Raw genomic sequence first — 25136 nt, forward strand, 5'->3', positions numbered from 1 at the left:
TCCATCTTCTCCCCTCCTCTACCCATGCTCAGGACCTGTCAGGAGTACACTCTTAATATCTATGTCATATATCTGTGGTTCCCAAAGTGTGCGCCGCGGCACCCTGGTGCGCCGTGAATAAACCTGTGGCGGTATCCCAGTGTTCTCTCTGGGAGCACAGATACGCATAAAATGACTGTCTTTAACCTCCATTGGGTGGGTGGGTGCAGGGTCAGGTCCTTGTGGAGAGCATTGGGTGGGTGAGTCAGGGGCCTGGTGGAGAGCGTTGGGGCGTTGGGTGGGTGGGTGCAGGGTGAGAGGCCTGGTGGGGTGCGCTGTGTGGGTGGGTGCAGGGTGGGGGGCCTGGTGGAGAGCGTTGGGTGGGTGGGTGCGGGTTCAGGGGCCAGGTAGAGAGCGTTGGGTGGGTGGGTGCAGGGTGGGGGGCCTGGTGGAGAGCGTTGGGTGGGTGCAGGGTGTGGGGCCTGGTGGAGAGCGTTGGGTGGGTGGGTGCTGGGTCAGGGGCCTGGTGGAGAGCGTTCGGTGGGTGGGTGCAGGGTGGGGGGCTTGGTGGAGAGTGTAGGGTGGGTGCAGGGTCAGGGGCCTGGTGGAGAGCATTGGGTGGGTGGGTGCGGGGTCAGGGGCCTGGTGGAGAGCGTTGGGTGGGTGGGTGCAGGGTGGGGGGCCTGGTGGAGAGCGTTGGGTGGGTGCAGGTTAAGGGGCCTGGTGGAGAGCGTTGGGTGGGTGGGTGCAGGGTGGGGGGCCTGGTGGAGAGCGTTGGGTGGGTGCAGGTTCAGGGGCCTGGTGGAGAGCATTGGGTGTGTGCAGGGTGAGAGGCCTGATGGAGAGCGTTGGGTGGGCGCCTTATGCCTTGATGCAGCCGCACTCTGCCAGCTTCTGTCTTTGCCTCACTCCTCGTTGAGGGGTCGTCACTCGTGACTGCTGCATGTTGGAGTGTGTGAGTGGAGAAGGGTGCAATGCAGAGGGGAGAAGGGTGTAAGGCAGAGGGGAGAAGGGTGCAAGGCAGAGGGGAGAAGGGTGCAAGGTAGAGGGGAGAAGGGTGCAAGGCAGAGAGGAAAAGGGTGCAAGGCAGGGGGGAGAAGGGTGCAAGGCAGAGGGGAATAAGGTGCAAGTTAGAGAAGGGTGCAAGGAGGAGGGGAGAAGGGTGCACGGCAGAGGGGAGAAGGGTGCAACGGGGAGGGGAGAAGGGTGCAACGGGGAGGGGAGAAGGGTGCAAGACAGGGGAGAAGGGTGCAAGACAGAGAAGGGTGCAAGGCAGAGAGGAGAAGGGTGCAAGGCAGAGGGCCTAAGGGTGCAAGGCAGAGAAAAGAAGGGTGCAAGGCAGAGAGGAGAAGGGTACAAGGCAGTAGGGAGAATGGTGCTAGGCAGAGGGGAGAAGGGTGCAAGGCAGAGGGGAGAAGGGTGCAAGGCAGAGGGGAGAAGGGTGCAGGGCAGAGGGGAGAAGGGTGCAAGGCAGAGGGGAGAAGGGTGCAGGGCAGAGGGGAGAAGGGTGCAAGACAGAGAGGAGAAGGGTACAAGGCAGAGGGGAGAAGGGTGCAAGACAGAGGGGAGAAGGGTGCAAGGCAGAGGGGAGAATGGTGCAAGGCAGAGGGGAGAAGGCTGCAAGGCAGAAGGGAGAAGGGTGCAAAGCAGAGAGGGGAAGGGTGCAAGGCAGAGAAGGGTGCAAGGCGGAGGGGAGATGTGTGCAAGGCAGAGCGGAGAATGGTGCAAGGCAGAGAGGAGAAGGGTGCAAGGCAGAGAAAAGAAGGGTGCAAGGCAGAGAGGAGAAGGGTAAACGGCAGTGGGGAGAATGGTGCAAGGCAGAGGGGAGAAGGGTGCAAGGCAGAGGGCAGAAAGGTGCAAGGCAGAGGGGAGAAGGGTGCAAGGCAGAGGGGAGAAGGGTGCCAGCCAGAGAGGAGAAGGGTGCAAGGCAGAGGGGAGAATGGTGCAAGACAGAGAGGAGAAGGGTGCAAGGCAGAGGGGAGATGGGTGCCAGCCAGAGAGGAGAAGGGTGCAAGGCAGAGGGGAGAAGGGTGCAAGGCAGAGGGGAGAAGGGTGCAAGGTAGAAAAGGGTGCAAGGCTGAGTGAAGTAGGGTACAAGGGGAAGGGGGAGAAGGGTGCAAGGTGGAGGGGAGAAGGGTGTAAGGCAGAGGGGGAAAGGGTGCAAGGGGGATGGTGATGAAGTTAAAAATGTAAACATTTCTGCGGATACCCATGATCAGAGCTCACCTCACGTAAACTTCTTGTAACACCACAGAGCTCCTTGAGCCTTTCTCTAACCTAGTTACTTTTAGTGGGAGTGCTTTATACTACTCTATGTATGCATTGAGATGTACTTTATAAGATCTTTGTGATGGCAAATAAAGTTTTATGACAGTGATGGCTACCCTCTGAATCCTTCATCACGTCTAGGCTTGATTCTTCATGTAGACCAGTAGTTCCCAAAGGGTGCGCCGCGGCACCCCGGTGCGCCGGTAAAAACATGGTGGAGAGCCACGCCCAACTGCCAATTAGGTCAAGGGAGCCATGGGTCAAAAAAGTTTGGGAACCACTGGGGTAGATGGTCTCTTGTATCCTGGAGAAGATAGGGGAAGAAAAAGTGGAATAAGATACGGCTTGTGGTGAAGAGTAGGGCAGGCGGGAGACAGGGACGTGGAACTGGTGAGAGGAAAGGACCAGTGTAGATCGCACAGAAGGCGGGGGGAGGGAGGATAAGCGAAATCAGTGGTGAGGGAACGGGTTGCAGAGAAGGTGCTGAAGAGAGATAGAGGGAGAAGGGTGCTGGTGACCGGTGCGGGGGCTGGGGTTGGACAGGCGGTTAGGGAGGGGTAGGACTGAGGCAAGAGAAGCAGAGGGGTCGAAGGGGGAGAGAGGGAAGGAGGGCTGCAGCCCTGGAAGATACAGCTTTTTGTTTTACACTCAACATGTTCATTGATAGAAATGTCAAGTATAGAACTCTCAAAAGGTAAACTTGGATTTGAGGTTATACACTAGGGCTTCATGAAAAGAAATACTCACAGGTAGACAAAAACAACACAGATACTTTGGGTGGCAAGCACTTTTCAAAACGGTAGGCTGAGATCCCTGCACATGCTCTCGCTTTCAGAGATGCTCTGCATTTTGCTAGAGGAGCTTTCAGCTGGTTTCAATCAAAAGTTACCTGATGTAATCAAAAGAAGATGCATACTCCAAATAGATTATTTAGGTTACTTTATTATGATAAGTTGTTAAGTTATAAATGATAAAACCCCATCAGGAGCAGCTGTCCTGCTGCTCAGCCCTCACCCAACTGACATTCACAACACATTCACATTCCATTCATCAACATTCCACATCTCATGTATACTAGCTGAGCAGCAGGAAGACTCAAGATACAACAGTACCCTACAGGAAAAAAAGGAGTATGTATATTCCCAACAGGGACATGTACGTATATGGCTTTTGGGACCGCCTATCAGCACTTAGAACGTATATCGCAATAGAGACTGTGTTTATTTATAACAATATCCATTATTGGGGGTGTATATTCACACTGGGTAGTGTGCATTATCACGGATAATGCCCATAATTAGGAGAACTGTCTACAGTATATTACCACGGAGAACGCGTAGCATCCTAGGGCATGTATATGATAAAAGTCACGTATATTAGCAATAGGGCTCTGTACTCGAGGTGGAAGGCGGGAGGCTGGCAGCATTCTGGAACATGATAGTGCCCTATTATTATTCCTCACCACCCCCTTTTGTGCCACTTTGGCCACCATAAGTGTGGCAGGGTATGCTCAGTCGTGAGTCCCTTGTTCACTTTGCCACTGGATTCAAGCAAGCCGGGCTGATGACGGCTGGAATGCCAGAAACCGGTCCTCGGAAGCTTGTTTCCGGTCCAGGGAAGACATGGCTTGGCAGTTCGGGCTGGACTGTTCCCATGAGGCACAGGGTCAGACTGCTTTGCATATAGCCATGTCTGAACTGGGGTGGCGGAGTGGGCTAAAGAACGGTGATGGATCAAGCCCAGATCTTTTGACTGGGTGTGAGTGTTTGATTGGCTCAGATGCTCCGTCCATCACCACCCCCTTTTGTGCCGCTTTGGCCGCCATAAGTGTGGCAGGGTATGCTCAGACGTGAGTCCCTTGCTCACTTGGCCACTGGATTCAAGATAGCCTGGCTGATGAGGATTATGAATCCGAAACCGGTCCCAGGATGCTTGTTTCCGGTCCATGGAAGACATGGCTTGGCAGTTCGGGCTGGACTGTTCCCATGAGGCACAGGGTCAGACTGATTTGCATATAGCCATGTCTGAAATGGGGTGGCTGAGTGGGCTAAAGAATGGTGATGGATTAAACCCAGATCAGTTGACTGGGGGTGAGTGTTTGATTTGCTCAAATGCTCCGTCCATCATCCCCTTTTGTATCGCTGTATAAGCTCCACAGCGGCCCCTCGCCAGGCACACCAGAAGCGGGGAGTGGTCAGATACATACCACGCCAGATAGGAAACCTCCCTAACCTGCCGTGCCAGCTCAGGGGTAATGAGACAATAACCCCACCTCCTTCTTTAACTCCCTGTTCTCTTATGCTGTGCTGATCTGTTCCTCTCTTCCACCCACCTCCTTCTCTAACTCCCTGTTCACTTCTCTTCTCCAGAGCTGATCTGCTACTCTCTTCAATCCGCCTCCTTCTCTACCTCCCTGTTCTCTTCTCCCATGCCATTCTGCTGCTCTCACCCACCCACCTCCTTCTTTAACTACCTGTTCTCTTCTCTCGTGCTGATCTGCTGTTCTCTTCCACCCCACCTCCATCTCTACCTCCCTGTTCTCTTCTCCCGTGCTGTTCTGCTGCTCTCTTCCACCCCACCTCCTTCTTTAACTCCCTGTTCTCTTCTGCTGTGCTAATCTGCTGCTCTCTTCCACCTCACCTCCTTCTCTAACTCCCTGTTCTCTTCTCTTCTCCTGTGCTGATTTGTTGCTCTCTTCCACCCCGCCTCCTTCTTTAACTCCCTGTTAACTTCTGCTGATCTGCTGCTCTTTTCCACCCCACCTCCTTCTTTAACTCCCTGTTCTCTTATGCTGTGCTAATCTGTTCCTCTCTTCCACCCACCTCCTTCTCTAACTCCCTGTTCACTTCTCTTCTCCAGAGCTGATCTGCTGCTCTCTTCAACCCGCCTCTTCTCTACCTCCCTGTTCTCTTCTCCCATGCTATTCTGCTGCTTTCTTCCACCCCACCTCCTTCTTTAACTCCCTGTTCTCTTCTCCTTTGCTAATCTGCTGCTCTCTTCCACCCCACCTCCTTCTTCAACTCCCTGTTCTCTTATGCTGTGCTGATCTGTTCCTCTCTTCCACCCACCTCCTTCTCTAACTCTCTACCTCCCTGTTCTCTTCTCCCATGCTATTCTGCTGCTTTCTTCCACCCCACCTCCTTCTTTAACTCCCTGTTCTCTTCTCCTTTGCTAATCTGCTCCTCTCTTCCACCCCACCTCCTTCTTCAACTCCCTGATCTCTTATGCTGTGCTGATCTGTTCCTCTCTTCCACCCACCTCCTTCTCTAACTCCCTGTTCACTTCTCTTCTCCAGAGCTGATCTGCTACTCTCTTCAACCCGCCTCCTTCTCTACCTCCCTGTTCTCTTCTCCCATGCTATTCTGCTGCTCTCATCCACCCACCTCCTTCTTTAACTACCTGTTCTCTTCTCTCGTGCTGATCTGCTGTTCTCTTCCACCCCACCTCCATCTCTACCTCCCTGTTCTCTTTTCCCGTGCTGTTCTGCTGCTCTCTTCCACCCCACCTCCTTCTTTAACTCCCTGTTCTCTTCTGCTGTGCTAATCTGCTGTTCTCTTCCACCTCACCTCCTTCTCTAACTCCCTGTTCTCTTCTCTTCTCCTGTGCTGATTTGTTGCTCTCTTCCACCCCGCCTCCTTCTTTAACTCCCTGTTAACTTCTGCTGATCTGCTGCTCTTTTCCACCCCACCTCCTTCTTTAACTCCCTGTTCTCTTATGCTGTGCTAATCTGTTCCTCTCTTCCACCCACCTCCTTCTCTAACTCCCTGTTCACTTCTCTTCTCCAGAGCTGATCTGCTGCTCTCTTCAACCCGCCTCCTTCTCTACCTCCCTGTTCTCTTCTCCCATGCTATTCTGCTGCTTTCTTCCACCCCACCTCATTCTTTAACTCCCTCTTCTCTTCTCCTTTGCTAATCTGCTGCTCTCTTCCACCCCACCCCCTTCTTCAACTCCCTGTTCTCTTCTCATGTGCTGATCTGCTGCTCTCATCCACCCACCTCCTTCTTTAACTACCTGTTCTCTTCTCTCTTGCTGATCTGCTGTTCTCTTCCACCCCACCTCCTTCTCCACCTCCCTGGTCTCTTCTCCCGTGCTGATCTGCTGTTCCTTTCCACCGCCTCCTTCTCTAACTCCCTGTTTTCTTCTCCCGTGTTGATCTGCTGCTCTCTTCCACCCACCTCTTTCTCTAACTCCCTGTTCTCTTCTCCTGTGCTGATCTGCTGCTCTCTTCCACCCGCCTCCTTCTTTAACTCCCTGTTCTCTTCTGCTGTGCTGATCTGCTGCTCTCTTCCACATGCATCCTTCTCTAACCGCGCACACACATACATACAACCACGCGCACGCACACACATACATACAACCACGCGCGCGCACATACATACAACTACACACACACAACCGCACGAACACACACAACCACACCACACACACAATCGCACACACAACCACACACAACCACACACAACCACACACACAACCACACATACAACCACACACACATACAACTACACACACATTCAACCACACGCACAACCACACACACAACACACACACACAACCACACACATCTATCTGTCGCCCTCACTCTATCTGTCACCCTCACTCTATCTATCTGTCGCACTCACTCTGTCTGTCGCCCTCACTCTATCTGTCGCCCTCACTCTATCTATCTTTCACCCTCACTCTATCTATCTGTCACCCTCACTCTATCTATCGCCCTCACTCTATCGATGGCCCTCACTCTCTATCTATCAATCTATCTATCTATCTATCTGCCTCACTCTATCTATCTATCTGTCTAGCTATCGCCCTCACTCTATCTATCACCCTCATTCTATCTATCTATCGCCCTCACTCTATCTATCGGTCATATCGCCCTCTCTATCTATCTATCTATCGCCCTCACTCTATCTATCTATCTATCGCACTCATTCTATCTATCTATCTATCTATCTGCCTCACTCTATCTATCTATCTGTCTATCTATCGCCCTCACTCTATCTATCACCCTCATTCTATCTATCTATCGCCCTCACTCTGTCTATCGGTCATATCGCCCTTACTCTATCTATCTATCTATCTCCCTCACTCTATCTATCTATCGCCCTCATTCTATCTATCTATCTATCTATCTATCTATCTATCTATCTATCTATCTATCTATCTATCTGCCTCACTCTATCTATCTATCTGTCTATCTATCGCCCTCACTCTATCACCCTCATTCTATCTATCTATCGCCCTCACTCTATCTATCGGTCATATCGCCCTCACTCCATCTATCTATCTATCGCCCTCACTCTATCTATCTATCTATCGCCCTCACTCTATCTATCTGTCTATGTATCTATATATCTATCGCCCTAACTTTATCTATCTATCGCCCACACTCTATCTATCTATCTATCTATCTATCTATCTATCTATCTTATCTATCTATCTTATCTATCGCCCTCACTCTATCTATCGCCCCACTCTATCTATCTATCTATCTATTTATCTATCGCCCTCACTCTATCTATCTATCTATCTATCTATCTATCTATCTATCTATCTATCTATCTATCTATCTATCTATCTATCTATCTATCTATCTATCTATCTATCTATCTATCTATCTATCGCCCTCACTCTATCGCCCTCACTCTATCTATCGCCCTCACTCTATCTATCTATCTCTCTATCGCCCTCACTCTATCTATCTCATTCTGTACTCCACCACCTGGTCTTCTAAAAGTACAGCCCTGCCACTTTACATGCCTTTTCCAAAGGTGCCAGGATACAGGAATCCTGCAATGATCTATCATCTCCAATGTTGCCTTCAGAGGTTTCTGGGAGAGGGGATCTTTTAAGTGGATGCAATTTGTTTTTATACCTGACCCACTCCACAGTGTCATTTATTAGGCCAAATTAAATGCAGGGGTGCAGGTTGTCAGCTGGTCGCCATGCCTGCTTCCAGCAGGCAGGTGATAGCTGCTGAGTCCGCCAGTGGTGCCAGTCAGCAGTTATTATAGACTGCATGGCCATGCGATGGGGGGTTCAGGCCAGTGGTGGATTGGATATTTGTATAGCCGTGCTGTCCCTGTGGTCCTGTCTTTTGCTGTGCTCTGCCTGTTTAGCAGAACACAGCACCACTGTTTGTAGATGGACATTTCTGAGAGTTGTCACAAAGATAGACCACTTCTAGAAAAATAACCAAGTAAATGTGGATTGCCCAATACGCACAGCCCTCCATGGGGCATTCATGACTGAATACCTCAGGAAGAATGCAACACCGATGGGTCTTGTGGTTACCAACGAACCGAGACTTTTTCTAAATAATAGGGAGTTCCGCATTAAATGGTCTGGAATTGCATGGAAATGCACTAAGGACTGGTTAGTCCTAATAATCACTACTGCGAGACAACTGGCAGACGCTTTACTTATAGAGATCCAACAAAGCGAGAATGCCCTCAAAACCAGTATTGACATAAAAATCTTCAAAAAGAAGCTAGACGACATTAACAAAGACCATTCTGAATATGGTGAATTTCTAACACAATCAAAAATTACCAAACTCAGAAAGGATGTCCTAAAATTTAAGAGGGATATAATTTATCCATATACCACCGATGAGTATTATGACAAGGCACCAGAACCGCAACCAAATAAAAGACAACAGCGGGCCAGACCTACCCCTCAGAACTGGTCCTTTAGCTCCGGAGACGATCGTAGCTCTTCCGGTAGCAGCGATGAGGGGGGTGCATCAGCGTCACATCAAGGACAACGACCTGGACAATACCCTAACCAGCAGATGTTTGCACCACCTATGAACCCATATGGCTTTTGGCAGCAACCATATTACCCACCAGGGTTCGGTTTTCCACCTGGACCCCAGCCTTTTTTATTCAGGGGCAGGGGGAGGGGACGAGGCAAACAAAAACCACGAAGAGGAACCAGAGTACATTGGGAGGATCCCGTGGAAGAAACCACAGGGGCTATAACAAGGAGCAGAGGCAGGGGCAATGCCCCCTCGACGAGCCGGACATAACGAACATTGTTAATCTGAGTAAACACCAACTTTCTAATGATGAGGAATCTGTCCTACAAAAGGGTTTGGGTTTTGTCCCCACTCCACAGAACGACCCTTTTAATCTTCAAGCTGAGTTACACCAGTTTTTTCGAAAAATTAAACTCAGGGCATTCAGATACGAACATCACTAAAGCAGATGGACACACTAATCTTAGAAATAAGTCCTTTTTTTCGCCCCCAAACCAAAGCATACCATGTAATGTCCTCGCATTTGAACAGGCTGTTCTCACTGAGATTGAAATGATTAATTGCAGCGATATGAAGGGATTTCAAAATCTCAACAGAGGAGAAAGATTGGCCTTACAAAATCTCAAACAAAACCAAGGGATTGTAATAAAGCCCGCGGATAAAGGCGGAGCGACGGTCATATTGGATGCAATCATGTATCAAGATGAATGCCTGAGACTTCTCGCAGATGTTAACAGCTATGAAATCCACCAGAGAGATCCAACCAATACCCTCTTGAATAGGATTAAAATTATTGTGCATGAAGCTCTTACAAATGATTGGATAACAAGGAATGAGGCAGAATTCTTAATCAAGGAGGACCCTAGGATGCCTAGATTTTACACCCTGCCAAAGATACACAAGAATGTATCACCACCACCTGGCCGACCGATAGTATCGGGTATAAACTCGGTGCTAGAACCTCTTTCGCAGTTCTGCGATTGGTTTTTGAAACCTATAGTTCAAACATCTAGGTCATACCTACGAGACACCAAAGATGTCCTCTGCCACCTACGAGATATGGAAGCTCATCAGGAAGAAGACATCTTTATCACTATGGATATAGAAGCGCTTTATACAAGCATCCCCCAGAGACGAACACTTGAAGTGGTTGAACAAATTCTACTAGAACAGGAATGGGCTTATGTTACACCACAACATTTTGTAATGCAATGTGCTGAAATTGCCCTTACAGAAAATTTCTTCGAATTTAATACCGTCATATACCATCAGATACAAGGCACGTCAATGGGGAGCACATTTGCTCCTAGTCTGGCGTGCCTATATGTCCGACAATTCGAGGAGGACAACATTTTCAATGATAGCAATCCTTTCTCCTTGAACCTGAAAACGTGGAAGAGGTTTATAGATGACATCTTCATAGTATGGAAAGGCACAACAGAGGAAGCACTCTTGTTTCTGAATTGGGTGAATGGAATTGACCCTGACCTGAGATTCACCTATAAGATTGAAGAAAAACATGCCATATTCCTAGACTTGGACATTAGTCTTACTTCTGAAGGAATTCGTACTAAGGTCCACAATAAACCTACAGACAAAAAAAGTCTGTTACTGTACGAAAGTTTCCACCCTAAAGCCCTGAGACAAAATCTTCCAGTGGGCCAATTTCTCAGGATTCGCAGGAATTGTTCACACCTAACAGACTTCATGATACAAGCAAATGACTTGGAGAAGAAATTGCTTGATAGACACTATCCAAAGAAACTGATAAACAAAGCTAAAAAAAGAGCTAGAAAAAATCACCGTGAATCTCTACTAGAGGTTACTCAGAAAGAGAAAACAGACAGACCTGTCTGTGTGACCACATTTACTCCTGCCTCTAACAGAATTCAGAACATCATTCGAAAAAAATGGTATATTCTTAACTCAGGCCAGATGAAATGGGAACAACCACTGTTTGCCTTCAAACGGAGTCGCAACATCAAAGACGAACTTGTACACGCAAAAAACAATACACTGGTGAGAAACAACCAAATAACGCTGTGGGGTCACCAACGAGCAGTGGGTCATTTCCCTTGTGGTGGCTGTGTTGCATGCCAATTTACTGATGCTGTGAAAGAAGTGGATATAGGTACTGAAAGACCTTGGATTCTAAAAAACTTCAGCAATTGTAATACTGACTATGTGGTATATATGTTGACCTGCCCATGCAAGAAAAAATATATCGGCATGACAACAAGGAAGATTAAGATCCGGATCAGTGAGCACCGGAGTACCTTCAGAAGACGAAAGGATAACACCAAGCTCACTAGACACTTCCTGGAAAATAACCATACAGACTCAGATCTCAAATGGACTGTACTTGAAGTAATGAACAATGGAACAACGAACCGCACACATGCACTCCACATAAGAGAACAACGATGGGTGTTCAGGCTTAACACTTCCATATTCGGCCTGAACGATGATATCCCGTGGTTACAAATGAACCAATAATTTGCTATAATTTACAACAGTCTAACACCAGTACCCCCTAAATAGGATGAGACAACGCCACTACTGGCCTCCTTTTAGGAAATAAGTCTGTATTTTTAAGAAATAAGGCTGTATGCTGAGTTAGCTCTGGCTCTACATTTCTGTGGACATCACACTTATGAACACCGGTGTACCATCTATGTTAAAATATTGAACCGCTATTTTATAATGTCCAACTGTATATCCAATGTGATAAATCTCTTTAACACATTACTTATGCTTAACATCCTACATTCGACTCCTTAGCTTGTCTGGAGTTGTGCTCACAATACACTATTTACGCTTAATATTCTACATTCGACTCCTTAGCTTGTCTGGGACTTTGCTCAAAACACTCTGACACAGTTAATTCAGGTGACCTGACAATGCAGTCATTTGCAGTTCAGCTGCTGTGTTTTAAATTATAACGCTTCAAATGAAGGGAGCCATATAGAGTAAGGCGCGCATATATATCATAATTTGTATGGAAATACATTTCACCGGTTTCTCCAAGCATTCTTTGTCTCCATAATGACATCAAGGATAGCGCACTATGCTATGCTATCTCTCCAATCACCACGTGATCTCTTTTCTCCAATTCGAATAGGGCTATAAATGTTAACAGATGCCTTTTTTTTTTAAAAACCCAGGTTTTTCTTCGGGAGACTTTCCTGATTTAGTTGAACAATTAATACGTACTGCCCTCTTGTTAAGCAATGGACTTTGAACTAGAAACAATGCGTATTACGTTCGCAATTTTCAAAGCCCACACCGGACACTTTCTGTGTTTACTAAGCGCCACGCTCCCTAAACACTGGCCGCCTCCTGACCACGCCCCAACCCAGGCACCAGAACGCGATCAGGCACGTTTTGGGCTGAGCGTGATGCAGACTCAGGAAACAGCACGTCATGAGATGGCGCCCATGATTATGACTGCTGTTTCACCTGTACATCATCATCCTTCGATGACCCACACTATATAAATTACGAACCCGGAACAACACATTGTCGCCGGGGAGGAATTGAGAGCGGTACTACGTAGGTGATCCGACGGGGAATCGCCCCACATGCAGTAAGTCTCGATCTTCATGCCCAGATGCAACTACCATTGACACTGTGACCGTGTTTAAACACGGATTACAGTTGAAATACTTTTTGCTCACTCCTCCTTTTACAGCGGGTGTAACCACGGGGTACCCCCAGACCCTCGCCTCCCATGGGGCAAACTGCTCCCACCTACTGGGTAAGATTATTTAACTGCCCTTACAGCTTGATTTCAAATATTTTTCTGTACCCAGTAGAAATTAAACTCTTCGATGGAGTTGAGTTTCTCATACATTCACCAAGTATGTCTGAATATACCTTACATATATTTCGAATTAATTTCTTTTTGTATTTCTACAGGTCATTGGACCTCTAGAGTGGACAAGGACTATAGGTCATATCCACAGAGTGGCACTACCTATACAGTAGGGTAAGACTGGAGCCCCTTATTTGGTCCTGACGAAAGCCTTGTACCTTTGGGACACTATGGCTGAAACATGTTGACCTCTTGTCTTTTGAAAAATCACCTGGCGGTGATTGAATGATTGTTTTCTTATCCCCCGCACCTTTGGTTTTAAACTCCACATGGTTCCCTTACTAAATAAAGTTTCATGGGGGAATTCTTGATGGCCTTTTAACTCACTATTCCCTTAGGGCCCCCACTCACTTTAGAAAGTGCATTCCTGTCTCCAGGTGTATGCCCGTCCTCCACCAAACGGGGTTTCTGGAGGGCGAGGACTGGCAGATGATGAAGCATGACACCAGGTGGTGTGTGATGCCAGTCCATCACTTTTTGTGAGATGCCCTAGTACTACTGGGCAATCCACATTTACTTGGTTATTTTTCTAGAAGTGGTCTATCTTTGTGACATTTGATTTAACTGGAGGCTGACCTACTTCTAGAGCCCTTTTTGGCCTCTTGTTCCCTTCTCAGGTCTGTACCTGAGCTTTTGTGGTTTCCCATTTCTGAGAGTTTTCATTTCTATTACCTACAAACATAGCACGCATATTAGTAGACTGCAAGTAAAACCCCCAGAGTTTAGCTGTGCTATTGAATGGTCAAAGATCCTCTGTTCAATGGTACTCATTTTATCGACCCTAGAAGGATGAAAAGCTATGTAAACTCATGTGGAATCAAACAAGTGAACATGTGAGTATAGGAGAGCAAACACAGATCCTTGGAGTAGGCACATTAGCTCCTTGGGCCACCAGTGTAATATATAACTGTTACCATACCTCATGTCCCAGTAAGATAACGGTGTTCAGACAGTGTAGTAGCACACACAGTAGAGTGTTTTACTGCTACTGCCTGTCTTCAGAGCAGCCTGTGACTGTAAGCTCACTGACTCCTGACAGTCACTGCAAACCATGCTGAGTGCTCGGGTGGCAGCTATAGAAGCTATATAAATATTCCATTGCCACCAGTTGACCCGTGATCCTCCGGTCCTAATGGAGCAGAGCCTTTGAAAGTCAGCAGGATAGTATGATATTTACAGAGCTCTCCATGCCAAGTGTACCTCCCTGAGCCCGCGGCGCCGGTGTATAGGTGCAGCTGACCTGCTGTGGCTGCCATTAATAAATACAATTGATGCTTCATCGTTCTGAGCTGCCTTTAGTTTACTGTCTGGGAGAGCTGTGCAGCCGCTGCCTTGCTCCTTCTGCTCTGTTTTTAGGTGCAGGCTGTAGTGTGGTAAGCACTCTAGTTTTGCCGTTGCATGCATCCACACATCCGCAGGCCAGGCGTGGCCTGCGGGGAGCAATAAAAGGAAGGCGTGCGCTCGGGCACGTCACTTCCGACAGAGAGACCGGTGTGAGCTTCATCATTGTATGCTGCGCGTCCCCACCCCTGCGCTAGCATACTGTTGGCCTGGTGCCCAGCCTGGCACCAAACTACACTGGCGACGAGCGGAGGGGGCCCAACCCTCGCCCGTGCACCTGGTTCCTGTGTGGAGCGATCCGCTCCCCTCTGCGGCAGCGACCGTGTGACTGCTGGCTGGCTCGAGCCCTATGAGCCCACCTCCTCAGGTGCACCCTGTTGCTGCCCTTGGTTTGCCCACTGGGACCCAATATCAACCACTGGCTGCCCCCGGTGTGGGCGCGAGCCTCCGGCTGCCTTCCGCGGCGTCCCGCTCCGAGGTTTGCGACGCCTTGCCGGACCTCACGCATCTCGCGTGGTCCGCGGTGCCGGCGCCCTACCAAACCTCACGCATCTCGCGTGAGAGCGGGAAAACACCGTGCCGAACCTCACGCATCTAGCGTGCAACGCGTTTTGGGTGTGCTGTGCTCCGGGGGAGTGTGACGTCGTTTGGAAGGCCTGCTGCCATCACCTGAAGGCCCCGGAGGTTCGTCCGGAGTGGTCCTTTGACCCCCAACGCCCCGCCAGAAGCGGCATACGTGACGCAGGACGACGCTGAAACGCATGGTGAGCCGACGGCACGGATCATCGCTCAGGTACACGTGGGTGCGACGCAACACCGAAAAGACTATCCAGCCCCAGTAACGCCCCACCCTAGCCGGGAGTCGACGTCATGGGGGATGAAGACGCTGCAGCGCCCGTTATAACTATCCCTTTCCAGCACGCCGCGACTGGGGTCCTCCCGCCATTCAGTGAGGCGAGTGACCCATCCACGGCGTCGCCTCGATGGAAAATCTGTCTGGAAAGACTTGAGAACTACTTTATAGTTACGCGTGAGACGAATGATGCAGTCAAAAGATCCTTACTACTCCACTACGCGGGAGACAAGATCTTCAAGCTCTTCAAACACCTCCCCAACTCGGGTGCGGCGGCTAGCTACGCGGCCGCAGTTGCCGCCCTCAACGGACATTTTGATCCCCAACTAAATGTGGATTTCGAGGTCTTCAAGCTGGGACAGGCGCGTCAACGAGACGGAGAAACCATGGACCAATTCCACACACGAGTCAGGGAACTGGCCAGTTCCACCGACGAGGATCAACCCAGAGCCATTAGGAGGCAACTGATTCAGGGATGCAGGGATAAGACACTGAGAGGCCAGATTCTCCGAAAACCTGGAATAACCCTGGAGAATATCCTCATTTTGGCCAGATCCCACGAGCTTTCAGATGCCAGAGCGGCGGCCATGGAACAGGCCCTACATAAGACCCCGATCAAAGTGGAAAATGTCAAGACGGAAAGGGCGGATGCGGTGCGGCCTCGAACACGTGGTCAGGCGCCGAAGGGATTTAGGAAGAAATCACCTCAAGCCCGTTGCGGATACTGCGGCCATGAACCACACGCAGCCAAGGACTGCCCGGCCCAGGGACAGACGTGTGGGAACTGTGGGATCCCGAACCACTTTGCAGCTGTCTGCCGCAGGAAGAACCAGTCCAGGAACCCCAAGAAGTTGTGGACACCCACCAAAGCGGTCCGCCAACTGTCACTAGCCACAGCTGACCAGGGCCCAGAGAGGTCAGAGAGACACCTGCCCACGGTCTGCGACGACTCGGATTCGGAAGACGAGGAGGCGTATGTCGTCTCGTTTGCCCGGGAACTCAAGCAGCGACGGCGGCCGCAGCCCACATGTGTGGTGCAAATGGGACAGAACGAGGTGAAGGCGATCATCGACACGGGGGCCACCGTGAATGTGATGGGACTCCAGCAATTCAACAAGTTACGTCCCCGCCCAGAGGTCCTACCGTCCAAAACGAGGATCTTCGCATATGGCGCGGACACGCCTCTACCCCTCAAGGGGAAGATCGTGATACCGGTTCGGGCAGATGAGGAGGAGATAACGGCAACCATTCACATCATCAACCGGGAGGCTGATACTCTCCTGAGTAGTCACACGGCAGAGGATCTGAAACTGATAGCTTTCGCCAACCGGATCCGAGCCCACCAAGTGGACGAGCTGTTGGAGCGGTTCCCTGAACTGTTCAGGGGACTAGGATGCATCAAATGCGACCCCATTAAACTCCACATCGATAAATCAGTCTCCCCCACGGCTTTGCGCCACCGCCGGATACCATTCCACCTCCGACCCCTAGTGGAGAAAGAACTGGAGAAGTTGGAGAATCTTGGGGTAATTGAGAAAGTGACGGGCCCCACCCCCTGGGTGTCGCCCATGGTGATAGTCGAAAAACCCAAGCAGCCGGGCGAAATTCGGCTATGCATCGATATGCGGCTACCCAACACAGCTATCCGAAGGGAGAGGCACCTGACGCCTACCATGGACGACATAGTGGCCGACGTGAATGGATCCAAATGGTTCTCTAAAATTGACCTCAATGCAGGATATCACCAGCTGCCCCTTGCGGAGGAGAGCCGATTCATTACCACATTCAGTACCCACCTCGGCCTACGACGATACAAACGCCTCAACTTCGGCATATCATCGGCAGCCGAGGTGTTCCAAAACACCATTAGAGAGCTCCTATCAGGACTGCCAGGAGTCATCAACGTCAGCGATGACATCCTAATACACTCATCCACCGCATCTGACCATTACAAGCACCTGCGAAACGTCCTGAAGAGACTGAGTGAACACGGAGCGACACTCCACAAGGACAAATGCCAATTCTTCCAATCATCGATTGAATTCTTTGGCTACATATTCAATCAGGAGGGGATTCAGGTCGACCCAAGAAAATCCAAGTCCATCAAGGACGCACCAGCGCCCAAATCGCCAACGGAGGTGAGGAGTTTCCTTGGGATGGCCACATACTGTGGCCGATTCATACCAGGTCTAGCCACCAAGAGCGAACCATTACGAAATCTCACCAAATCAGACGCTGTATGGCAGTGGGGCACCAAAGAAGAGGAAGCATTCCGGAGCATCAAGGAGGCCTTACTGGAAAACGCGACACTGTCCTACTTCGATCCAGGGAAGCGCACCGAGGTCATCGTCGACGCCAGCCCGGTAGGCCTGGGAGCAGTCCTGACCCAAGAACATGAGCCCGGACAATGGACGGCCCTAGCGTTTGCCAGCAAAGCCCTGACCCCCACCGAGACCAGGTACGCCCAAATAGAACGAGAAGCCCTAGCGATTAAATGGGCCTGCAGCCACTTTCACCTTTATCTCCAAGGCCACCCATTTACCATGGTTACAGATCACCAACCCCTGGTACACCTCTTCAGGGGCACAGCTCCACATCCACCACCGCGCATTGAAAGATGGGTGATCCAACTACAGTCATACGGGATGGAGGTGGTATACCGGCCAGGAGCCAAGAACCCGGCGGATTACCTGTCACGCCATCCTTTCCCCCAGGAACCACCCTCCTCCGACGACGACTGCGAGGAGTATGCCCGGTGGGTAGCTCTCACATCATGCCCCCTGTGTATGACCATCGACGAGATCAAAGAGGCGGCTGCTGATGACAACCCGTACATGCGATCAATACAAGCTATTCAGGAAGGCACATGGGCCAACTACCTACACCCTCCCGATACCTGGACGGCAACAGACAAGGAGACCCTCACGAAATTCTGGCATGTCCGTCATGAACTCAGTGCCACAGATGACGGTGTGCTGCTAAGGGGAACACGACTGGTGATACCTCAACGTCTTCGAAACCGGGCCACCCAGCTGGCCCACGGCGGCCACCAAGGCACCACAAAGATGAAGGCCCGCATGCGGGAGAAGGTGTGGTTCCCTGAGCTGGAGACCATGGTCGAGGACTGCGTGAAAAACTGCCTACCCTGCCAATTGACCAGTGCTCCAGAGAGGCCGGCCCCAATCATCACGGAGGAGGCTTGCACGACACCATGGACCAAAATAAGTGTGGATTTTGGGAGTTTCCCAGGAGAGGGGCACACGCTAGTGGCCATTGACTCGTACTCAAAGTACCCCTTAGTTGAAAAGATCGAATCCACGGCATTCTCGCATGTAGGACCCGCCTTAGAGAAAATGTTCTCCATGTTTGGCTATCCGGAGGAACTGAAAAGCGACAACGGTCCGCCCTTCCAAGGAGCGGAATTCGCCACTTTCCTGAAGGCCAGAGGCATCAAGCACCGACGCATAACACCCCAATGGCCGCAAGCAAATGGAGAGGCTGAGAGGTTTATGCGAACTCTAAATAAGACATTCCGCATAGCAATGGTAGAACAGGCGGACCCTGAACAGAGACTACATGACTTCCTACGGGAATACAGAGGGACTCCTCACTGCACTACCCAGAGAAGCCCTTGGGCACTCATGTTCCAAGGACTCCGCAGAGATCCCCTCCCCACTGCCCCGGGGACAACACCAATCCCGAATGACATCGAGGGGACCCAGGAACGGAGAAGGCAAAATAATCGGCGAACAAGCCAACGCCGGAGGGCGACCACGCGACGGCTGCGCCAGGGAGATCAAGTGGTCATACGGAACCGACGTCCTGGAGGGAAGTTCCAAACGCCCTATGAACCGGGACCGTGGACTGTGACAGCCACGAAGGGAACCATGGTGACCGCACGCAAGGAGGGAGAAGAAGTATCGAGGAACACCTCGTGGTTCAAAGTAGTGCCCCCGGGGACAACCAACCATTCGGAAGTGCTGGAAAGCGTGGAGACAATGCCAAATGCTCTGACCCAAGAGGATGGAAGCAGCTCGCCGGCAGGGACACAAGAAGGTTTGCCGGAATCAGAAGACGGACCTCCATCAGCGCAAACCCCCGCCAGAAACACCCCACACCATCGGGAACCCGAGCGAGGTCAGAACCTGCGATACAATCTACGGCCCAATCCACCCCCAAGTCAGAAGCTAAAAGACTATGCCTGTCAGCTAAGTTCCTGAACCCGCCAACAATGGACACGCAAGTACAGCGTTTTTGTTTGTTTAAAACTATGAGAGACTGGTTAGCCCACTTCGAGATAATATGTGATTAAGACATAAAAGTTTATAAAGTTGGATAGGGATGTAGTGTGGTTAGCACTCTAGTTTTGCCGTTGCATGCATCCACACATCCGCAGGCCAGGCGTGGCCTGCGGGGAGCAATAAAAGGAAGGCGTGCGCTCGGGCACGTCACTTCCGACAGAGAGACCGGTGTGAGCTTCATCATTGTATGCTGCGCGTCCCCACCCCTGCGCTAGCATACTGTTGGCCTGGTGCCCAGCCTGGCACCAAACTACACAGGCCTTGGCTGGCAGCTATGGGGTTAAGGCTGCTCGAGCAGGAGGAGTGTTCGCCGCTGGATCTTGAAAGCGCATGCGTGTAATCACACGCATGCGCAGTACACGGGCAGTAGAGTGGGGTGCTTCAAAATACATGCAGCCAAGACATGGGGTTTCCACGCATGCGCATAATTATGCGCATGCGTGGAAACGCGGGGGGTGTAAAGACAGATGGGGTGGCTCTATCGATAGTACACCGGCGCATCCTCTCTGGTCTAGCGGCAGGGAGCGGTGGTCGGCGATTAGGCACAAGAGCCCAACGAACTTACCTGGCACAGTGAGTACCCAGATGGGACCCTTAGGCGGGAGACTATGCGTCACCCGGCCCGGACTCCATCTGCACCATGCTGTTATTCCTTGAACGGGAGCGTACCTTGATGCTCCTTTTTTTATTCATTTTCTTCATTTCCTTTGTACTTTAAATGCAGAGAGTGCTTCAGGATCTTCAGCCTGACCCTGACTCCCATGAGGCTGAAAACACTCGAAATACGAGTAAGCAAACCATACGCCATCTCCCTTTCCTTTCCCCGACGTCCCCCCTCTTACATCCCCAAACCCCCTCCCTTGTACTGACGATGCCTAATTCTAACAAAGCCTAATCAGAAACCTTGCATGCATTTATATTATGATTGCAGATAAGCAGGTGAGCATGTGTAACCACTTTTCTCAAATATGTGTAAGAGTGAAGTTTTAAAAGGTATACTCACTAGCGCACATACAATTGATAGCGTGTGAGTATGAGAGACACTGCAGTGTCGCGGCTAATTAGCCCATCAAACAGAACCCATTTTTGGATTCTAAGAGTCCTGTATATTATTTAATTACAGGGCTGTAAATATATGCATACCTAGAGCACTCTGCTAGCTCGCGCTAGCATCATAGCCACCACCTATTAAAGTATGCATTATATTAGCGCTTATCTCACGCATGAAGGGGAGAGCATGAAACACTACACCATGGAGAGACCACATTACAGGCACGTATTATGTATGTTTGTGATTATATTTCTTGTCTCCACGGGTTCCCTTTTCTTTTTTCCTTCTCTTAATTTTGGATGTAAGGACACCTAACCGTAAGTACACAGTTAGGTCACTGAGGCCGAGGGTTGGATACACCTTAGCGAGTGTATACCGCCCAGGTCTCCTTTCACTTGGTCCTGACGAAAACCTGGCATTTTCCACAACAGGTTGAAACATGTAGACCACTCACATAGATACAATCGGTCAACCTAACCAACGGAAGTATCGCAAGATTGATTTTAATACTGTCCAGTAGCTTCAGAATAAAGTTTTCTCTTTGAAGTTATACTTGGCCAGTTTTTAACTCACTTTTTCACACCACATTCACGAAAATTACCCGCTCCACTGTAATCAGGTGTCGCAGCACACCCGGATGGCACTCGGCTGTCCGGGTGGGACCCCGATGATGAAGCATGTCACCAACCAGGTTGGTGAGTGAGGGGTCTTCTAACAAAAGAACAATTTTCTTTTGGACTTTCCCCTTTTTCCCTTTCTCCCATTAGGACCTTTTCAGGTCCATTGGTGATACTCCTCTTTCTGTTTATATAGATTTGGCTCAAGGGGACCAGGAGTACCCCCTTCCACGCTGTGGAAAATCCCTCACTCTCTCTATTGTTTTTTTCAATAGACTAGCCCCCCTTCTCCCCATAATCGTAGGGCCCGAGCAGGCAGGTTTTGTCCCAGGCCGGACACTATCATATAATCTGCGCACTATTTTTGCAGTCTTGCAGCATACTAAACTGGATATAGGGGCTGCTGCAGTGTTTTTGGACGCTGAAAAAGCCTTTGATTCGGTTGAATGGAAATTTATGATGGCTGTTCTACGTCGCATGGGTGTAGGCAATATCTTCCTGAAATTGATCCCGAGACTTTATAACTCTCCAACGGCAAGGGTGCATATAGGTGACGTTGTCTACTCCCCTATTCACATAGCTAGAGTCACAAGGCAGGGGTGTCCTCTGTCCCCGCTGCTCTATGCGGTGGCGACGGAGCCCTTGTTGTGCACACTCCGTGAGTATTATAGTTACCGTGGGATCCGCTTTCCCAATTACAACTTCATTGCCTGGGCAAATGACATGCTGCTGTATGTCCGAGAGCCTGATTCCAATCTCTCTCCAATAATATGTGAGGTTCTGAGGTTCGGTGGAATTTCAGAACTCAACATTAATTGTGATAAGTCTATTATGTTTCCCATAATGGTAAGTACTAAAATATCGAGAGAAAAAATATCGTTGTTCAAAATATTGAGGTACAAAATATATTTTTTTTAATGTAGAAAAAATAATGTAAAATAAACTAAATAATACATGTAACTTAAAAACATATTTAGAATTATTAAAAAGTGTTAACAATTATAAGTAATAAATGCAATGTAAAAATATATTAAACATACATATATAACATGTAATATATATATTTACTTAATAATAATTAGGAAATAATTATTTTACTACATTATAAAATGTTAGAAATATATAAAAATTATAAATACATATATGTATACATACACCTGTAACATAAAATATATATATATATAATTATTAAAATATGAATTATTTTTTTAACTACATTTTACACTACATTGAGTACAACAGTAGGGAAAGTGTTGGATAGCGGAGGTGAATAAATTACTATTCCGACTACAACAAGTGCAACAGTAGGGAAAGTGTTGGATAGCGGAGGGGAATAATTTACTATTCCCACCCCAGCGAGTGCAACAGTAAGGAAAGTGTTGGATAACGGATAGGTAAAAAACACTATTCCCACTCCAGCCAGTACAACAGTTGGGAAAGTGTTGGATAGCAGAAAGGAGTAATTTACTATCCCCACTCCAATGAATGCAACAGTAGGGAAAGTATTGGATAGCGAAGCGGTAGAAAATTACAATTCCCACACCAGGGAGTACAACAGTAGGGAAAATGTTGGATAGCAGAGGGGAATAATGTACTATTCCCACTCCAGCAAGTGCAACAGTAGAGAAAATGTTGGATAGCGTAGGGGTAAAAATTACTATTCCCACTCCAGCGAGTGCAACAGTAGGGAAAGTGTTGGATAGCAGAGGGGAATAATTTACTATTACCACTCCAATGAGTGCAACAGTAGGGAAAGTGTTGGATACCGTAGGGGATAAAAATGATATTCCCACACCAGGGAGTGCCTCAGTTTGGAAAGTGTTGGATAGTAGAAGGGTAAAAATTACTATTCGGCAGCAAATCAAAAAGGAGAGAGAGGACTAGGTAAGCTAGTCCGGATCCCCTGGTTATATGTAAGAATATCAAAAAGGAACTAGCTTAGTAATAACTAAGCTAGTCCCTTTTTGATATTCTTAAAAATTACTATTCCCACTCAACTGAGTACAACAGTAGGGTGTCACGTTCGCGGCATTTGCCGTTCCCGGTTCCCGGCTGAAACACACACAGAAAGCCGGATACTCACTTCCGGGCGGAAGTCGGGACCCGGTCCAGTCTTTTGCTGCCGACCTTCCACACCGAAGCACTTCCGGGGGAAACGCTTAAACATCGCGTTTCCCGCCGGCTCAGTGCTTCGGATTCCTTCCTGCTTCCGGATACGCTGTTTGTCCTCGGAGCCCGGAGGCGTATCGTGGAAGACCCTCACCACGCAGGAGCGCACTCTGGTTCCTTCTTCGCCGCGCTGGAGCGCTTGCTTATTCCCTGTGCATTCTGTTTTCTTTGCCTTTGCTACGCGCAGGAGCGCTAGTAGGGGACTTTAAGAATACACCGCGCTGGAGCGCTTGTGTGTTCTCTTTGCCTTTGGTTTTCTCTGCCTTTGCGACGCGCAGGAGCGCTAGTAGGGGACATTTAGAATATACCGCGCTGGAGTGCTTGTGTGTTCTCTTTACCTTTGGTTCTCTTGCCTTTGCTACGCGCAGGAGCGCTAGTAGGGGTCAGCTTGTGTGTGATCTTTGCCTTTGGTTTTCTTTGCCTTTTCTACGTGCAGGAGCGCCGCATATGGTTTACTTATACATTTGGGAGTACCTCACCACGCAGGAGCGCAGCCTTGGGGTCCAGGACCTTTTGAACAGGAGCGACATCCTGGAGTACTTCACCATCAAGGCGTACCACATCAGGGTGGTACAGTAACATTCGCTTTGTGCCTCATAGCGTAGGTGCGCTTTACCTTGGTTTTTCCTTTGGAGCTTCAATGATTATCTGAGTTCGGAGGTCAACAAAAGCACTGGTGAGTACCCTACAGGCTTGTTCTTTTCTGTGTGTGTTTAGGGTCTGTGCTGAGAGAGGGAGGTGTTTGCTTTTCCTAATCAGGTCTTTTCCTGTTTCCCCAGTCGACGCCGCGGTCTACCCCAGCTCCACACCCACACCAAGCCTCTACGTTCTTTTCTGGCTCCCTCCCCTGCGTCCATCTCATCCCTGCTGGGTACCACAGTCCACAAGGGTCAGGTGGGTACAGGGGCGGTGGCTCTTGTCGTCTCTGCGGAATTGCTTCACAAGCAGAGGTAAGTCTTGTGGGGCACCCGACATAGGGAAAGTATTGGATAGATCAGGGGTAAAAATTACTATTCCCACTCCAGCGAGTGCAACAGTAGGGAAAGTGTTGGATAGCGGAGGGGAATAATTTACTATTCCGACTCCAATGAATGCAACAGTAGGGAAAGTGTTGGATAGTGAAGGGCATAAAACTAAACATTACAGCTATTGAACCTAAATCCCCAAACAATTACTTGCCACCCTCTACCGCAATAAACACCAAAACACACACCTACAAATATTTACACAATTTCCATAACTGATTTTACATATACAACTATAAACGCCACAATTCACACATAAAAAATTCCACAATTAGCATATTTAATAATTAATTAGCATTAATTATTAATTAATTAATTAATTAGAAATAATTTACCTACCACCATATTCCCCTATAAATGACACCACAAATTTCATACATGATACAATTAACATAATTAGTTAACACTTAATGAATTAATTAATAACAATTAACAAGCACAATAAAAACAAATAATATTAAATTAATTCTCACAATAAACACTATAAAATAACATTAAATAAATATTATATTATAAATATGAAAACATTTATTAAAATTATATTACTTCCCACCCTACTCCCCTATCAACCCACAAAGTACTCATAAAATAAATGACACAATTAACATAATTACCAATTAACTAATAATAATTACCAGCCAATTTATTAAAATTATATTACTTCCCACCCTACTCCCCTATCAACCCACAAAGTACTCATAAAATAAATGACACAATTAACATAATTACCAATTAACTAATAATAATTACCAGCCAATTAATACATAATTAATAATAAATTAATTACCACTTTTAACAATATAAAATACATAAATTTTAATTAATAAAAATATGACTTAATTATAAAAAACATTACTTCCCACCCTACTCCCCTATAAAGACACAATCCACTCCTAAAAAT

At 48.6% G+C, this 25136-nt stretch overlaps 1 protein-coding gene and 1 pseudogene across 2 annotated transcripts in view; one reads left to right on the forward strand and one right to left on the reverse strand.

Moving 5' to 3' along the window:
- LOC144756156 (uncharacterized) overlaps positions 1-25136 on the forward strand; it is a 551055-nt gene that overhangs the window by 511280 nt on the left and 14639 nt on the right. The gene's annotated exons all lie outside the window — the stretch shown is intronic.
- Positions 1-25136, reverse strand: part of LOC144756157 (uncharacterized) — a 337832-nt pseudogene that overhangs the window by 165679 nt on the left and 147017 nt on the right. The gene's annotated exons all lie outside the window — the stretch shown is intronic.

This window comes from Lissotriton helveticus, chromosome 5_1 (assembly GCF_964261635.1).
Source record: "Lissotriton helveticus chromosome 5_1, aLisHel1.1, whole genome shotgun sequence".
NCBI classification, from domain to species: domain Eukaryota; kingdom Metazoa; phylum Chordata; class Amphibia; order Caudata; family Salamandridae; genus Lissotriton; species Lissotriton helveticus.